The sequence below is a fragment of the Drosophila suzukii genome (genome assembly GCF_043229965.1).
Source record: "Drosophila suzukii chromosome 2 unlocalized genomic scaffold, CBGP_Dsuzu_IsoJpt1.0 scf_2c, whole genome shotgun sequence".
NCBI lineage: Eukaryota > Metazoa > Arthropoda > Insecta > Diptera > Drosophilidae > Drosophila > Drosophila suzukii.
Genome location: NW_027255896.1, coordinates 18,812,555 through 18,828,455, shown reverse-complemented (window position 1 = coordinate 18,828,455; position 15,901 = coordinate 18,812,555). Strand labels below are relative to the sequence as shown.

Here is a 15,901-nt window from a genome sequence, read left to right as displayed (position 1 = left end):
AGATTTGTTGGTTGAGATAGGAATCTTCAAGGAAATTTTAAAGGATTCCAAAGAGACGCGGCGAGAATTCGGTACTATCTATTATGATACTATAGAAGAGTTGGACATCCTGAAATGGCGCTTGGTGGATTTGCAGAGCGAAAACAATATCGATTCCCATCTCTTTGATATTGAGAACGTGGAAAATCGAATCACCGAGCTGATGATGGAGACAACCAAGTTTCAACAGCAAATTGATCTTCACGATGCGGAAATCGAAAATAATCCGCTGTCACGACTGCTCCTGGAAGTTAAGGAGATGATTTTTCGTATAAGGGATTCAATATCAGACTTAGAAAGTCTTAAATTTAATGGTGAGGCAGACCAATGTGAGTTGGTCAGCGCTATGTCTCGCGAGGACGACCCTGTCTTAATATTTAATCTTAAAAATAGATATGTTGCAATATCATTTAATATTAATAATTGGGAAACTCTATTGATAAATTAAAAAAATTGTTGGATATATTATGAATATTATTTGAATGTGATTAATGAATAATTTTCTAAAATAAATAATTTTGAAAATATACAACTAAGAATTATGTATTATTCATGGGATACTATCACAAAAACATTATTATCTCTGTTGGCTTTATAATTTTTAATAATTTAATTCTAAGAATAAAATGAACTCCAAAACCAGTTTTTGAAATTTTTTAATATTGACTAGAAGAAAAGAGACAGAAATATATTGTGCATTACAGATACCTTGAGAGTCAGTTCTATGAGGTTGTAAACCAGTGTCTGAATGGTATGGAGTTGGCAGCCATTTGTTAAAAATTTGTATTCACCAGCGGGAATCTGTGAAATCAATAAATTTAAAAATTAAACTGCAAATACTAAACTCTTCTCCAGGGATTGTAGATTATAAATTAAATTGTACGTAAATCTATTCTTTTTAGAGTCTGAAATCTTTTACTATATTCTGCAAGTTACATGTTATGAGTTAATATCTGGGATTTCGGGTGCTCAATAATCCCATAAAATGATAAAAATATAACAACATACTGTTAGGAAAAGATCAGAAATATAACGAAAACAAAGTAGAGGATGCGATTAAAGCGGGAGGTCAGAACCAGTTTAAAAATTGTGTACATTGAAAGGAAAAGAGAAAATCAAAAGAAATGTACAGTTTAGGTAGCTGGGGCAGCCATTGGAAAAGTGAAATCTGTTACAGTGGTGGGTGTGGCTAGGGGTTGAAGCACGCAATACAATTCTAAACCTGTTTACATGATGGATAAAAGGATATTAGTTAGAGAAGGATGTAAGTATCTTAAATATGAATTACAAGTACCTATCTATGACAAACCATCATTATTAAATATGAGGAACATATATTTCACCGGTGGGGAATTAGAGGGATCCAAAAGATCAATTTTATGAGAGAAGAATAATACTGTTTTTAGTAAATTAAATAGGCACTTGAAAACGTATTACTCAATTAGTTAGAGAATATCAAACAACTAGATTTATCAAGCATTTTGATGGAAAAATCAAAGTATTAAATTAATATATATTTTTTTATTATCCACATAGAAGAAATTTTCGTTTTTGGTCAAGGGATAATATTCCATGAATTTTTCCATTACCTTGACCTTTGCGCCTGCATCAAGGTATTTTAGCAATCCTTTGTAACAACTATTTGTGTTGTTGGTAACATTTATAAATTGTTTGCAAATAAAAAATACTTTCCTAATTATATATTTTATGACCTCTTTTATGAAGGGAATTTATTCCATGAATTTTTTTCCATGAATTTTTTTTTACGCCGGAACGATTTCAGTTACTTTCCCAATTATAGTTAGTTTTAAATCGTTTTTTGACATTCATATATTTTGTTCTTTCTAGACATTTTATTGAAGCTAATAACTATAGTTATGGGATGTAAGGCTAGCTATCGTAGTTAAGATTACACTTATTATACCTACATAAGATGAAAGAATATGAAAAATGGAAATGTTTTATTTTAACAATATACTAGTTAAAGTGGATGATATTATTATATATTCTTAATATCTGTAATTATGAATCAAAATTGTTTATCAAAGCTGCTTCTACACAGCTTTTAAACAACTTGTGAACAACTTATATCTTAATTAGTTTTACAATCACAGGATATATCTTCCCCCAACATAATCGGACATGTTCCTCTAAGATTTATATATCAATCTTGAGCTATTTTGGCTTTGCATTTTTTCTTACGTACATAGCAAGCACGTTGAAAATCAGAGTGTAAGTTCTTACATCACATCAAAAGTTGTCTAGTGATCAAGAATTTTTGATCATTCTTAACAAAAGACTGTAAAAGCTCGTAGACGTTAATAACAACTAGTAACCAGCTAATAATAATTAGTAAACATCAAGTAAACAGATACTAAACATATATAAACCAGATACAAAACAGCTAGTAAACAACTTGTATACATCTCTATACAACTTGTATACATCTACTAAACATATAGAAACCAGATACTAAACAGCTAGTAAACAACTTGTATACATCTAGTAAACAACTTGTATACATCTACTAAACATATAGAAAACAGATACTAAGCAACTTGTATACATCTGCTAAATATATAGTAACCAGATACTAAACAGCTAGTAAACAACTTGTATACATCTAGTAAACAACTTGTATACATCTATTAAACATATAGAAACCAGATACTAAGCAACTTGTATACATCTACTAAATAGATAGTAACCAGCTAATCAGTATTGTAATTAAAGAGTTTATTAAAATTATTCAGAATCTTAGACAATGATGCCTTTCTCATACAAATAGTATACAAATAGAATAGAATTAGAAAACTAGAACTAGAAAAATAGTTGACAACAAAAACCGATATTACCAGGTCCCAACACCTCTATCATAAACTTGAATCAGAAATTAAATTGATAGGCGCTCCTATGCTAGCTAATGATGCTTTCGAAATATGTTACAATATTATTATGGGATGGAACAAATGAATGCTTTAAAAATAATTCAACATCTGAGAAAGATTACATTGTGAGAACTATTTTACATCTATCTATGGGAACCAAGCGAAAATCTGCGCTTGGAACGAAGATTAATAAGCGACATGTTTCTTACAGAGGGATGGAGTAAGAAAATTAATTATATACAAATATACATAAAATATAATTAATTATGAATTTAATGAAATATGTTTACAATAATAAAATATATAAAGAAATATTGAATGATCCTACAAATTTTGTATCTGACTGTAATTAAAACTCCAGGTACAAATGAAGGGGAAGTATTTTATTCAATGTCCTTGGGTCTTGGGCATGTGACTTTGATGACGGTCAGGTAATGATAGTTCACTGCAAGTGTGTTTGGCTAACACATCTTAGAAACTTTAACTTGTGTACTTTGATAGTTCTTAATAAGAGACTATAGCGACTCATAATACTTGTTAACATTTAGTTACCATCTAAAACCAAGTACTTTACAGATACTATACAGATAGTAACCATCCAAAATCAAGTACTGTACAGGTACTATACAAAAAGTAACCATCCAAAAGCAAGACTAAAAAGAAAGTAACCATCAAAATACTGCTAGGTAACAACTAAATACAACGAGTCCAACGTGTCAAGTCTATGTCGGTATGGCTACTACCCTAAAAAATTGTATATCTCTGGATAATCTTCAAAGTCAATACCTATTAAATTCTGGATGGAGCAGTGGAGACGAAATTTCTACGGGATCCCCACTTAAAATTTTTCTGTACCATTAAAAAATTTGTTGGGATTGGCTGAGGATTATAAAAAAGTTTTGTTAAATTGTAAGCATGAACTAGTGTTGATGCTAACTAAGAATCTTGGTGATGTGTTTGAACAAACCAGAAATGAACAAACTTTTAAGTTGCAAAATTACGAATAAAATCTGGAAAATTCCCCATGTAACTCTGAGCGATTTTGCAAAAATTAAGATGTACGATATTATTAAGAGTGGTGTAAACCTACCAATCTCATTCCGGAGTTGGGATTCATATGTTGACCCCAAATTGGGGTATGGAAGTCAACACAGCTGGAATGTGAAATTGTCGGCTAACCGCGAAAAACCAAGATTTGCCATAATTGGATTTACACTAAATGGAGAACTTATCACAAATAACTTATCAAACTTGAAAGTTCACTTGAATTCTGAGTCATATCCATATGATAATCTGAATGTTGATTTTAGTAAGAATTAGTATGCTCACCTATATGAAATGTATACAAGATTTCAATCTAGTTACTATAATCGTGAATCACAACCATTTTTAACCCCAAATGAATTTAAATTGAAGACCCCTATTATTGTGGTTGATCTTTCATATCAAAATGAATCAGTAAAAATTGGTCCTATTGATGTGAGAATTTCAATAGAACTAAAGACACCAAGTCATGAAAATACCCAAGCTTACTGTCTCCTCATACAAGACCGTTTAGTTGAATATAACCCACTAAACGGACTAGTACAACGAGTTGTTTAACATTAGAAAAATGTTGAATGATACTGTTTCGATTGATGTTCAAGGTTTCTTTGATAATAATAATAATTTTATTCTAAAGGAAATTGGAATTGTATTCGAAAAAGATCCAAACTTGAATAATAGTTTTTTAATAGAACCACCATATGATTTTACTTTGCTAAATACAAAATCTCGAAAGACTGCAATTTGGTTAACCAATACACATCACAAAATTTTTTGGAACGATGGAGAAAAAAGTTTTCCACAAACTCGAAAGTATCTAAGGACAATTACAAGCGGAAAACAAATTATTTGTAAAAGTGTGGAAAAGAAACGATTTCTACAGACGTTTTTTGGGAGTCGTCAGCTCATTAATGTCGAGGAAATGGGCTGTCCGTCATTAAACAGGTTTAAAGGAAACCGGTTTCCCTATTGTGAAACACACCTTAAGGGCGGGGTTTGTGCTCTAAACAATGCATACATTATTTTGACATTTTTTAAAAGTAGCTCCAAAACAATAAAATAATTGTTATACATAATTTTAAAGTTGAGACTAGACGTGTAAAGACCTACAAGAAAATAAAATTAACCAAATTAAGTTTCATGAGGAAATTGACCAATTTATTGAACAATTTAAAGGAGAGATAATTGGTCAGCATTTTCAATACCTTCTAAACACAAAAAACTATGTTCATGAATCGAGGTGGACATGATCTCAAAACTACGAATTATGGTGAACACTTTACATTTTGTAATCCAGAAATGACGTCGGAAACGTGCACCTGCTTCTTCTATGCAAATCGCCGGAATCATAGCAGAAAATTAATTTCTATATATAAAAAAAAAAATGTTCGCAATACCAAAATAAATAAATGTAAATGAATAAATTTATTATTATGGTACAAAATAAACTTCTGACATTTTATTTCGAGTTAAAATTACAGGTACGGAGAATGGAAAATATTTCCTTGACTGAGATGTGTCGGCTACTTGCGAGCTGTTGCGCGGTCGTGATTTCAACCCCTATTATGGGAACGTATTAGAGCTCGAACTCAGCCGTGAGGTCGTTGGCGTGAGGCTCATGATTTTGTCAATGGGCGTGCGCCTTCAGACTTGTGCATGTGTCCCTTTTATTCCGGTCAGGTAATAGACAGGTGCGCATGTTCGGGTAGCTCTTGCTTGAATCCCTTTTATGATATGTTTATGACCCGTTTGTAGAAAGGAGAGATCTTGAAAAAATTTACCAGTTAAACATTCTGGGGCGAAAAAAAAAGTCTGTTTGAAAATATTCGACATCTGAGAATCATTAACTTGTGGGATTTATTTTATTGGGGTTCTTTTGATTTCTAAATTAGTTTTACAATCATAGGAAACGTTATTCCCCAACATGATCGGACATGTCCCTCTAAGGCAACCAGCTTTAGATGTTTTGGGTTTGCGACCTTTCTCACGTGCACAGCAACACCTGCTGAATATTAATTGCTGATAATGAGGAAAAGGATACATGATCAATATTGTCACATGGGGATGTGGGGAAAGTGTGCGACCTTTCTCCCATGTACAGCAACACCTGCTGAATATTAATTGCTGATAATGAGGCAAAAAGGTCACGTGATCAGTATTGTCACATGGTGGTGTGGGGTTGGGGGGCAATTTAGTATACTCTTTATGGATATGATCGTGACATTTTTATGACATCTAAGCCCCTTAAAATCAGATAATTTATGGATTATGCTAATTGTCCCAGAGCCCGCATACATTAATGAAGAGGCGGGGCCATTAATATGTTAATTAGTGAGAGGTGGGGGTCATTAATATGCTAATTATTAAGGGGGCGGGGGCCATTAATATGCTAATTGTCCCAGAATCCGCGTTTCCCTACTACTTATCTGGAAAGATTCTTTTATTATTCCACTCCACAAAAAGGTTGCGAAGGTTAATGTTCAGAACTATAGAGGAATCTCCAAATTGTCTGCAATTCCTAAAACATTTGAACGCATTATTACCTCTCAGTTGCAGCATTTGTGCTCCTCTTTAATATCGCCGTGTCAACATGGTTTTGTTAAGCGTAGATCGACCACCACTAACCTGCTCGAATTGACATCTTTTGTACTAGATGGATTTAACAAAAAATTGCAGACGGACGTTATATATACAGATTTTAGTAAAGCCTTTGACTCTGTTAACCACTCTCTTCTTTTATTCAAATTAGATCAGCTTGGGTTTCCGAATAATCTGTTAACTTGGATTTCAAGTTATTTGAATGGTAGATCTCAGAGGGTTTTATTCAAAAACGCTGTTTCCAAGATGATCAACGTGACATCTGGAGTGCCTCAGGGCAGTCATTTAGGCCCTTTGCTGTTTACTCTGTTTATAAATGATCTTCCTTCTATCGTAAATCACTCTCGTATTCTAATGTATGCTGATGATGTTAAGCTTTGTTTTTCATATAATAATATTGAATCTGGTTTCTGCTTGCAGTCAGACATAAATAGATTCCAGGAATGGTGTCAGTACAACCTTTTGAATTTAAACTATCTTAAATGCAACGTTATGACTTTATATAGGGGTACGCCAACGTTCATGAGTTACTCTCTTCAGAACATGTCCTTGGACCAAATATACTCAGTAAACGATTTAGGTGTTCTCCTAGATCCTAAACTTAAATTTGACTCCCACATAACCTCTACTGTAAATAAAGCTATGAGTGTTCTTGGGTTTATAAAGCGTTGGTCTAAAGAATTTGATGATCCATACACTACCAAATTATTATTTACCTCACTTGTCCGACCTAATTTAGAATACTAATCTTCCGTTTGGAGTCCTCAGTATCAAGTGCACATTGACCGTATAGAGTCCGTACAGAAACAATTTCTTCTTTTTGCCTTACGTGGTTTGAACTGGGATCAAAACGTCAGGTTGCCTTCTTACTCGAGTAGATTGCTATTAATTAATTTGCCTACTCTAGTAAGCCGTAGAATTATGCTTGGTACTATTTTTATGAATAATCTTATCAGAGGCGATATTGATTCTGTAGATTTGGTAAGCCGCCTAAGTTTCAATGTTCCTGTTAGACTAATGCGAAACTACCATCCTATCAACTTGCCACGATGTTCATCTAATTTTAGTCAGCATGAGCCCTTTCGCGTTCTTTCTAATAATTATAAAAACCTATATCATTTAATTTGTTCCTCAACTTCTATCCCTGTACTAAAAACTAAAATCTTAGCTCATTTGCTTTAATCTTGTTGATCTATGTTTTGTCCTGTCTTTATTTGTTCTATGTACCTTCCTTACGAACCGTATTTGCCCGAAATAAAAATGGGCCCGCGCGTAACAAGCACGTGCTTGGTGTCGTTTGGGCCACTTGTTTGTACTGCTCTTAGTGCATCAACGTTCAACAATATATATGGGTATTCCTGGTCTGCCTGCTCTATTGTGTCACAATAATCGGAAAGAGTTTCATGGTTTTCGGTCGGGGTTTCCTCTTGAGTTTCTAGAGTTTGGTCGTAATCTTCGAGTGATGGTGATTCTTCTTTTACTTCCGTGGAAGTACCCGTAGCTGATTGAATATTAAAGTTCCTATATTTTTTTGCTGTCTCTTTGGCCAGTGTCAAAGCGTCCTGGTTTATTCATATAATTTATCTGTTTGGTTTGTAGAGTCCTGTCCATGTCCATTGGTTCAGGTCGTGGTTGTGGCTTTGCGGCCAAAGGTCGAGGGGGTGGTTGGCTTCCTGAAGGCCGGGCCGTTACATATGGGGCCACTTGTAAGTTCTGGTTGCCATTGAATGGTTGTCGGTGTAGATTATAATGTTGTCTATTTGAGTTGGGTTGTGCAAAGGGAGTCTGGAACTGGGCGTTCCCTGTAGGGATTGACCATTGTGGCCAAATTGGTACAGCTGGTTGCATTTGTGGCACGAACCGTGAAGGTGCATTCTTGAAGGACGATTGTTGCCCTCTGTTGGTAGCGTGGTTAGCGCGGAATGCCTGATTCTCAAGCTTTAAGCATAGGTGCAATGCTGCCGGAAGGTCAGCAGGTTCTTTCATACCAAGTAGGCGAGATAAGTCGCCACGAAGTCCGCGTACAAAAGTGTCTAAGGCTTTGTCCCTATACATTTTGGTCATCAGTTGTTCTGCTTCAGGTCCTAATTCCATACAGCCAATTTTATTAAGTATCAGGGACAGATGATTGTAGACCGCCTAATGGAACTTTTCTACAGTCTGATTAGTGCCCTGGCTAATCGTCGTCATTTGGTACTCAAGGGTTCCTATAACCCGTTTATCTGCGTAATGGAGGGTTAGACATTTCGAGATAGCATTCCAATTTAATGGAATGTTGTAGGATTCCAATGCAGTGTCTGCATATCCGGTTATTTTGTTACGAATAGTGTGTAAAATACCAAAATATTTAGCCGTTCCTACAGTGTTTTCATATGTTTTTAGCACTCTATCGACTCATTTTTTCCAAGAACTAAATTCCGCTGGATTTCCTGAAAATTCTCGCAGACTTTTTACTATGTCTGGTACCCTGTCTAGACCTTCGAGATTACCTCTATTTTCTAGAAAAATTTCTTGATTTGGGGCACATGCAAAATCAATCCCTGGATTTTGTGCTTGTCTTAATAAAACTGGTAATTGCTCTGCAAGTATTTGCCTGACGGCTGCCTGTAATTCTTCTGCTGCCATGTTATTCCTATGTTGTTGTTGTTGAATTTCTAGTCTCTGAAGTTGCTGAACTAAATGAATTTGGTTTGGATTTACTTGCTGTTCTAAAACTGCGTTGGGTTCTCCTGGATTATTTGGTCCTGCTGGCTGTTGTTGTTCAAAGTTGATAATGGGGGGTCTTATGAGATTTCGCTGATTGGCCATTTGTTTTTTAAAGAAGGGTGTGTCTTACGCATTAAAGTAGTTATACTATACTAGATTCGTCGGAAAGTATGTAACAGGCAGAAGGAAGCGTTTCCGACCCCATAAAGTATATATATTCTTGATTAGGATCACTAGCCGAGTCGATCTAGCCATGTCCGTCTGTCCGTCTGTCCGGATGAACGCTGAGATCTCGGAAACTATGAGAGCTAGGCTATTGAGATTTGACGTACAGATTCCTGAGCTTCTTACGCAGCGCAAGTTTGTTTCAGTAGACTGCCACGCCCACTCTAACGCCCACAAACCGCCCAAAACTGTAACTCCTACAGTTTTGATGCTAGATAGAAAATTTTAACTGAAATGTATAAGTCTTGTCAATACCTATCGATTGACCCAAAAAAATGTTGCTACGCCCACTCTAACGCCCACAAACCTCCCAAGAAAAAAAGCTATGACGTCAGAGCCAGACAATGCGAAATGTTTTTACGCGTGTATGTGTGTGTATGTAAATAGCTGCCGCCCGAACTTAGCGGCAAAGAAAAAAGCCCTGCCGGCGCTCAGAGAGAGAGAGAGAGCAAAGTGCGCGGCTAACTTATTCTATTGAATAATGAACCCTTTATCCATTTGTCCCATTGACGGGCAAAAACCTTTAAAGATGTGTACATCTTTATTTATCTCTTTCAATGAATAATAAAAAACTTTTCCGTTTTCAGTCCAATGCTCTCAAACCAAAGCAGTTAGGACAAGCCTTGACATATGTATATATGCATGTGTGTGGATGTAAAAAATTGCAAACTAATATCCGCGCCAAATAGAATTCTTTCAAACAAACCCTTCAGTTCTGCAGTAGGGACGCGGTGACATGGCTCAAGGCAAAAAGCTTTTTTTGTGCCTAAAACGCTGTGCCGCTGTTGACGTCAGCAGAGCAGTCGGCGCAGCGTAGAAGACTGCCCACGAAAACGATCGTGCAACAAAGAGAGGCAGATATTCGGATATTTCCCTCTCTTTCTTGTCTTATAATCTGCCTGCACTCCGCGCTCGCAGAGACAAATTTCGGCTGGTCCGTTATTTTTTTTGCGTCTCTCCGTTATGTTCGGCTAGCGACTAATATTTCGGCGGAAAAATTTTCGTGAAGAAGCGACATGTGAATGCCCTAATATTTTAGGAGCATTATTGTGTATCGAAAAAAACAACTAATATTGTTTTATAAAAGTAAACTATTTGATTATAGTAAAATTTAGTAAATTGAATTTACTTATAATGTTATATTTACTTATTATACATTCTTATTACAATATAATTTTATAGTTAAGTTATAGAAATTCAGTCCGTTAAAATTGATTTAAGTATTTAAAACATTTAAGTATTAACATTTAAAAAAAAATCGTATTGTATTTTTTACTCAAGAAGTAAAAACTATATAGTCGGATATATTTTACTTTAGAAAGGGTATAGGTGCAGTGGCACGCGCCAACAGCGAAGAGAAAACAAAAGAAATCTAGTAAAGGGGTGAGAAGACTTGGTGCATTCTGTTTGAGTGATTGAAAGGGAAGCATCCATTTTAATGGTGCGCAGCAGAGTTACTTTAATCGTTTAGTTAATATAATAAAGTCAGGTAAGTGCTACATTAAGTTTAAGATGTTGTGCATTGATCTTAGTTTAAAGTACGTAAATTTTGAAGGTATTCAATGGGGTCCGTTAGCCGAAAGTGGATGACGAAATGTTTTGTGCCAATAAAAATTCTGCAACAAGCTATAAAAGGTAAATATACAATTAAACAAATAAAACGCATTTTTTAAACATATGTTTTTCAGGAGCGTTGGCCAAGGATTCAGAGGACCCGGACAAAGGTTTAAGAACGGCGATGTCTAACGTTAAAAATAAGCTTACGAAGCAAAAAAACAGAAACAATAATTGTACAATTTTTGAAAATCTAAATAGTACCATATAATTAAAATGAATTAAAATGAAATGAATTAAATTCTATATTTTTTTAATTGAAAACTCAAGGAAAAATCCTGATTTTCACAAGTGATTCACTTGGGACGTGTCCCTTGCAAGTGATTTCACAAGTGAAAACTCAAGGAAAAATTCTGATTTTCCCAAGTGTTTCACTTGGGACGTGTCCCTTGAAGGTGATTTCACAAGTGAAAACTCAAGGAAAAATTCTGATTTTCCCAAGTGATTCACTTGGGACGAGTTACGGGCACGTGACAGGCCATACGAAAAATGAGTATAAGGAACAAGTGAAATCCCGTAGGACTTCGAAAAATTTTCATTTGAATTTTCACTTGTGAAAATGCGGACATCCCATACAATTTTCTATATGGAGCGTCACTTGTTCTTCACTTGTGCAAGAGGACATGTCCCACGGGATTCACAAGGTGATTCACAAGTGAAACTTTTTTTTTTTGGAACTGAAGGGAAGCTATTCAACCAAATATTTTGAAATACAGAATGTGCCTTAAAATTGTGTATGTTTAGCAAGCATACAGGGTTGCCTATATTCGACGGACCCATGTTTTTTTTTTAAAAATTAAAGAAAAAAATAAAAATTTGGCGGTTGGCAATCTTAATCATTTAATTTGTTCCAAGTAGATTTGTTTGCATCAATTTTTGAATATGATATCTTTCAAATGGCCGCCTCTGGCGTTGATAGCGTATTGTGCCCTTTTTGCAGCATTTTCCATCGTTTTCGCCAACATTTCGGCCGGAATAGCGGCTATTTCTTCACGAATGTTGTCCTTGAGCTCTTCTAGGGTCCTTGGCTTGTTAACGTTAACCTTTGACTTCAAATATCCCCACAAGAAGAAGTCAGGCGGCGTCAAATCGGGCGAACGCGGTGGCCAGTCCAAATCACCACTTTTCGACATCAAACGGCCCGGAAACAATTTCTTCAGAAAATCGATTGTTATGCGACTTGTGTGCGGTGTAGCGCCGTCTTGTTGAAACCAGAACTGCCTCATACGCTTTCGACGAATAATTGGCATCACAAAATTGGTCATCATGTCCTGGTTGATGGTAACAGCATGGCCATTTTCATTTTGGAAGAAAAACGGCCCAATGACCGTTTTCGAACTAACGCCGCACCAAACTGTGACTTTTTCGTCGTGAAGAGGCACTTCTTGAATCTTCTCAGGATTTTCAGTGGCGTAAATACGGCAATTTTGCTTATTTACGGTCCCATTCAATGTGAAATGGGCTTCATCGGACATGATAATTTTGTTCCAAAATTGATCTGTGACCTGTGACGCCCACAATTTGCATGCTAGATAAAAAATTTTAACTGAAATGTATTGGTGTCGTCAATACCTATAAATTTGCCACGCCCACTCTAACGCCCATAACGCTTAAATCTGTCTACCCCCGGTAGATGGCGCATATTAATCTCGCTTTGCTGCTTGCATATCTCCATTTCCCTTTGAGTAACGGGTATCTGATAGTCGAGGTACTCGACTATAGCGTTCTTCCTTGTTTCTCCTGTAATCACCGAGAGTTCTCTCTTAAGTTATTTAGAAACTATAACGCCAACCTATTCTCCGGGGCCAGATGGACTCCCTGGGTGTGTTCTTAAGTTTTGTGCCCGAACTATTTGTAAACCCATTCTTAAACTTTTTAATTTGTCTATCTCATCATCTGTTTTTCCTACTATCTGGAAAGATTTTTTTATTATTCCACTCCACAAAAAGGGTGCGAAGGTTAATGTTCAGAACTATAGAGGAATCTCCAAATTGTCTGCAATTCCTAAAACATTTGAACGCATTATTACCTCTCAGTTGCAACATTTGTGCTCCTCTTTAATATCGCCGTGTCAACATGTTTTGTTAAGCGTAGATCGACCACCACTAACCTGCTCGAATTGACATCTTTTGTACTAGATGGATTTAACAAAAAATTGCAGACGGACGTTATATATACAGATTTTAGTAAAGCCTTTGACTCTGTTAGCCACTCTCTTCTTTTATTCAAATTAGATCAGCTTGGGTTTCCGAATAATCTGTTAACTTGGATTTCAAGTTATTTGAATGGTAGATCTCAGAGGGTTTTATTCAAAAACGCTGTTTCCAAGATGATCAACGTGACATCTGGAGTGCCTCAGGGCAGTCATTTAGGCCCTTTGCTGTTTACTCTGTTTATAAATGATCTTCCTTCTATCGTAAATCACTCTCGTGTTCTAATGTATGCTGATGATGTTAAGCTTTGTTTTTCATATAATAATATTGAATCTGGTTTCTGCTTGCAGTCAGACATAAATAGATTCCAGGAATGGTGTCAGTACAACCTTTTGAATTTAAACTATCTTAAATGCAACGTTATGACTCTATATAGGGGTACGCCAACGTTCATGAGTTACTCTCTTCAGAACATGTCCTTGGACCAAATATACTCAGTAAACGATTTAGGTGTTCTCCTAGATCCTAAACTTAAATTTGACTCCCACATAACCTCTACTGTAAATAAAGCTATGAGTGTTCTTGGGTTTATAAAGCGTTGGTCTAAAGAATTTGATGATCCATACACTACCAAATTATTATTTACCTCACTTGTCCGACCTAATTTAGAATAATGTTCTTCCGTTTGGAGACCTCAGTATCAAGTGCACATTGACCGTATAGAGTCCGTACAGAAACAATTTCTTCTTTTTGCCTTACGTGGTTTGAACTGGGATCAAAACGTCAGGTTGCCTTCTTACTCGAGTAGATTGCTATTAATTAATTTGCCTACTCTAGTAAGCCGTAGAATTATGCTTGGTACTATTTTTATGAATAATCTTATCAGAGGCGATATTGATTCTGTAGATTTGGTAAGCCGCCTAAGTTTCAATGTTCCTGTTAGACTAATGCGAAACTACCATCCTATCAACTTGCCACGATGTTCATCTAATTTTAGTCAGCATGAGCCCTTTCGCGTTCTTTCTAATAATTATAAAAACCTATATCATTTAATTTGTTCCTCAACTTCTATCCCTGTACTAAAAACTAAAATCTTAGCTCATTTGCTTTAATCTTGTTGATCTATGTTTTGTCCTGTCTTTATTTGTTCTATGTACCTTCCTCACGAACCGTATTTGCCCGAAATAAAAATGGGCCCGCGCGTAACAAGCACGTGCTTGGTGTCGTTTGGGCCACTTGTTTGTACTGCTCTTAGTGCATCAACGTTCAACAATATATATGGGTATTCCTGGTCTGCCTGCTCTATTGTGTCACAATAATCGGAAAGAGTTTCATGGTATTCGGTCGGGGTTTCCTCTTGAGTTTCTAGAGTTTGGTCGTAATCTTCGAGTGATGGTGATTCTTCTTTTACTTCCGTGGAAGTACCCGTAGCTGATTGAATATTAAAGTTCCTATATTTTTTTGCTGTCTCTTTGGCCAGTGTCAAAGCGTCCTGGTTTATTCATATAATTTATCTGTTTGGTTTGTAGAGTCCTGTCCATGTCCATTGGTTCAGGTCGTGGTTGTGGCTTTGCGGCCAAAGGTCGAGGGGGTGGTTGGCTTCCTGAAGGCCGGGCCGTTACATATGGGGCCACTTGTAAGTTCTGGTTGCCATTGAATGGTTGTCGGTGTAGATTATAATGTTGTCTATTTGAGTTGGGTTGTGCAAAGGGAGTCTGGAACTGGGCGTTCCCTGTAGGGATTGACCATTGTGGCCAAATTGGTACAGCTGGTTGCATTTGTGGCACGAACCGTGAAGGTGCATTCTTGAAGGACGATTGTTGCCCTCTGTTGGTAGCGTGGTTAGCGCGGAATGCCTGATTCTCAAGCTTTAAGCATAGGTGCAATGCTGCCGGAAGGTCAGCAGGTTCTTTCATACCAAGTAGGCGAGATAAGTCGCCACGAAGTCCGCGTACAAAAGTGTCTAAGGCTTTGTCCCTATACATTTTGGTCATCAGTTGTTCTGCTTCAGGTCCTAATTCCATACAGCCAATTTTATTAAGTATCAGGGACAGATGATTGTAGACCGTCTAATGGAACTTTTCTACAGTCTGATTAGTGCCCTGGCTAATCGTCGTCATTTGGTACTCAAGGGTTCCTATAACCCGTTTATCTGCGTAATGGAGGGTTAGACATTTCGAGATAGCATTCAAATTTAATGGAATGTTGTAGGATTCCAATGCAGTGTCTGCATATCCGGTTATTTTGTTACGAATAGTGTGTAAAATACCAAAATATTTAGCCGTTCCTACAGTGTTTTCATATGTTTTTAGCACTCTATCGACTCGTTTTTTCCAAGAACTAAATTCCGCTGGATTTCCTGAAAATTCTCGCAGACTTTTTACTATGTCTGGTACCCTGTCTAGACCTTCGAGATTACCTCTATTTTCTAGAAAAATTTCTTGATTTGGGGCACATGCAAAATCAATCCCTGGATTTTGTGCTTGTCTTAATAAAACTGGTAATTGCTCTGCAAGTATTTGCCTGACGGCTGCCTGTAATTCTTCTGCTGCCATGTTATTCCTATGTTGTTGTTGTTGAATTTCTAGTCTCTGAAGTTGCTGAACTAAATGAATTTGGTTTGGATTTACTTGC

General features: G+C 36.3%; 1 long non-coding RNA gene across 2 annotated transcripts; it reads left to right on the top strand.

Annotated features, from left to right (window-relative positions):
- The first annotated feature begins 10,205 nt into the window (after positions 1-10,205).
- Positions 10,206-11,355, top strand: LOC139354149 (uncharacterized). Of its 2 annotated transcripts, XR_011605232.1 has the most exons (4): positions 10,206-10,586; positions 10,819-10,989; positions 11,056-11,135; positions 11,189-11,355. It is a non-coding gene; the product is annotated as an uncharacterized lncRNA (long non-coding RNA). The 2 variants fall into 2 exon arrangements; XR_011605231.1 differs by lacking the exon at positions 10,206-10,586 and having other exon boundaries at positions 10,707-10,989.
- Positions 11,356-15,901: the final 4,546 nt, after the last annotated feature.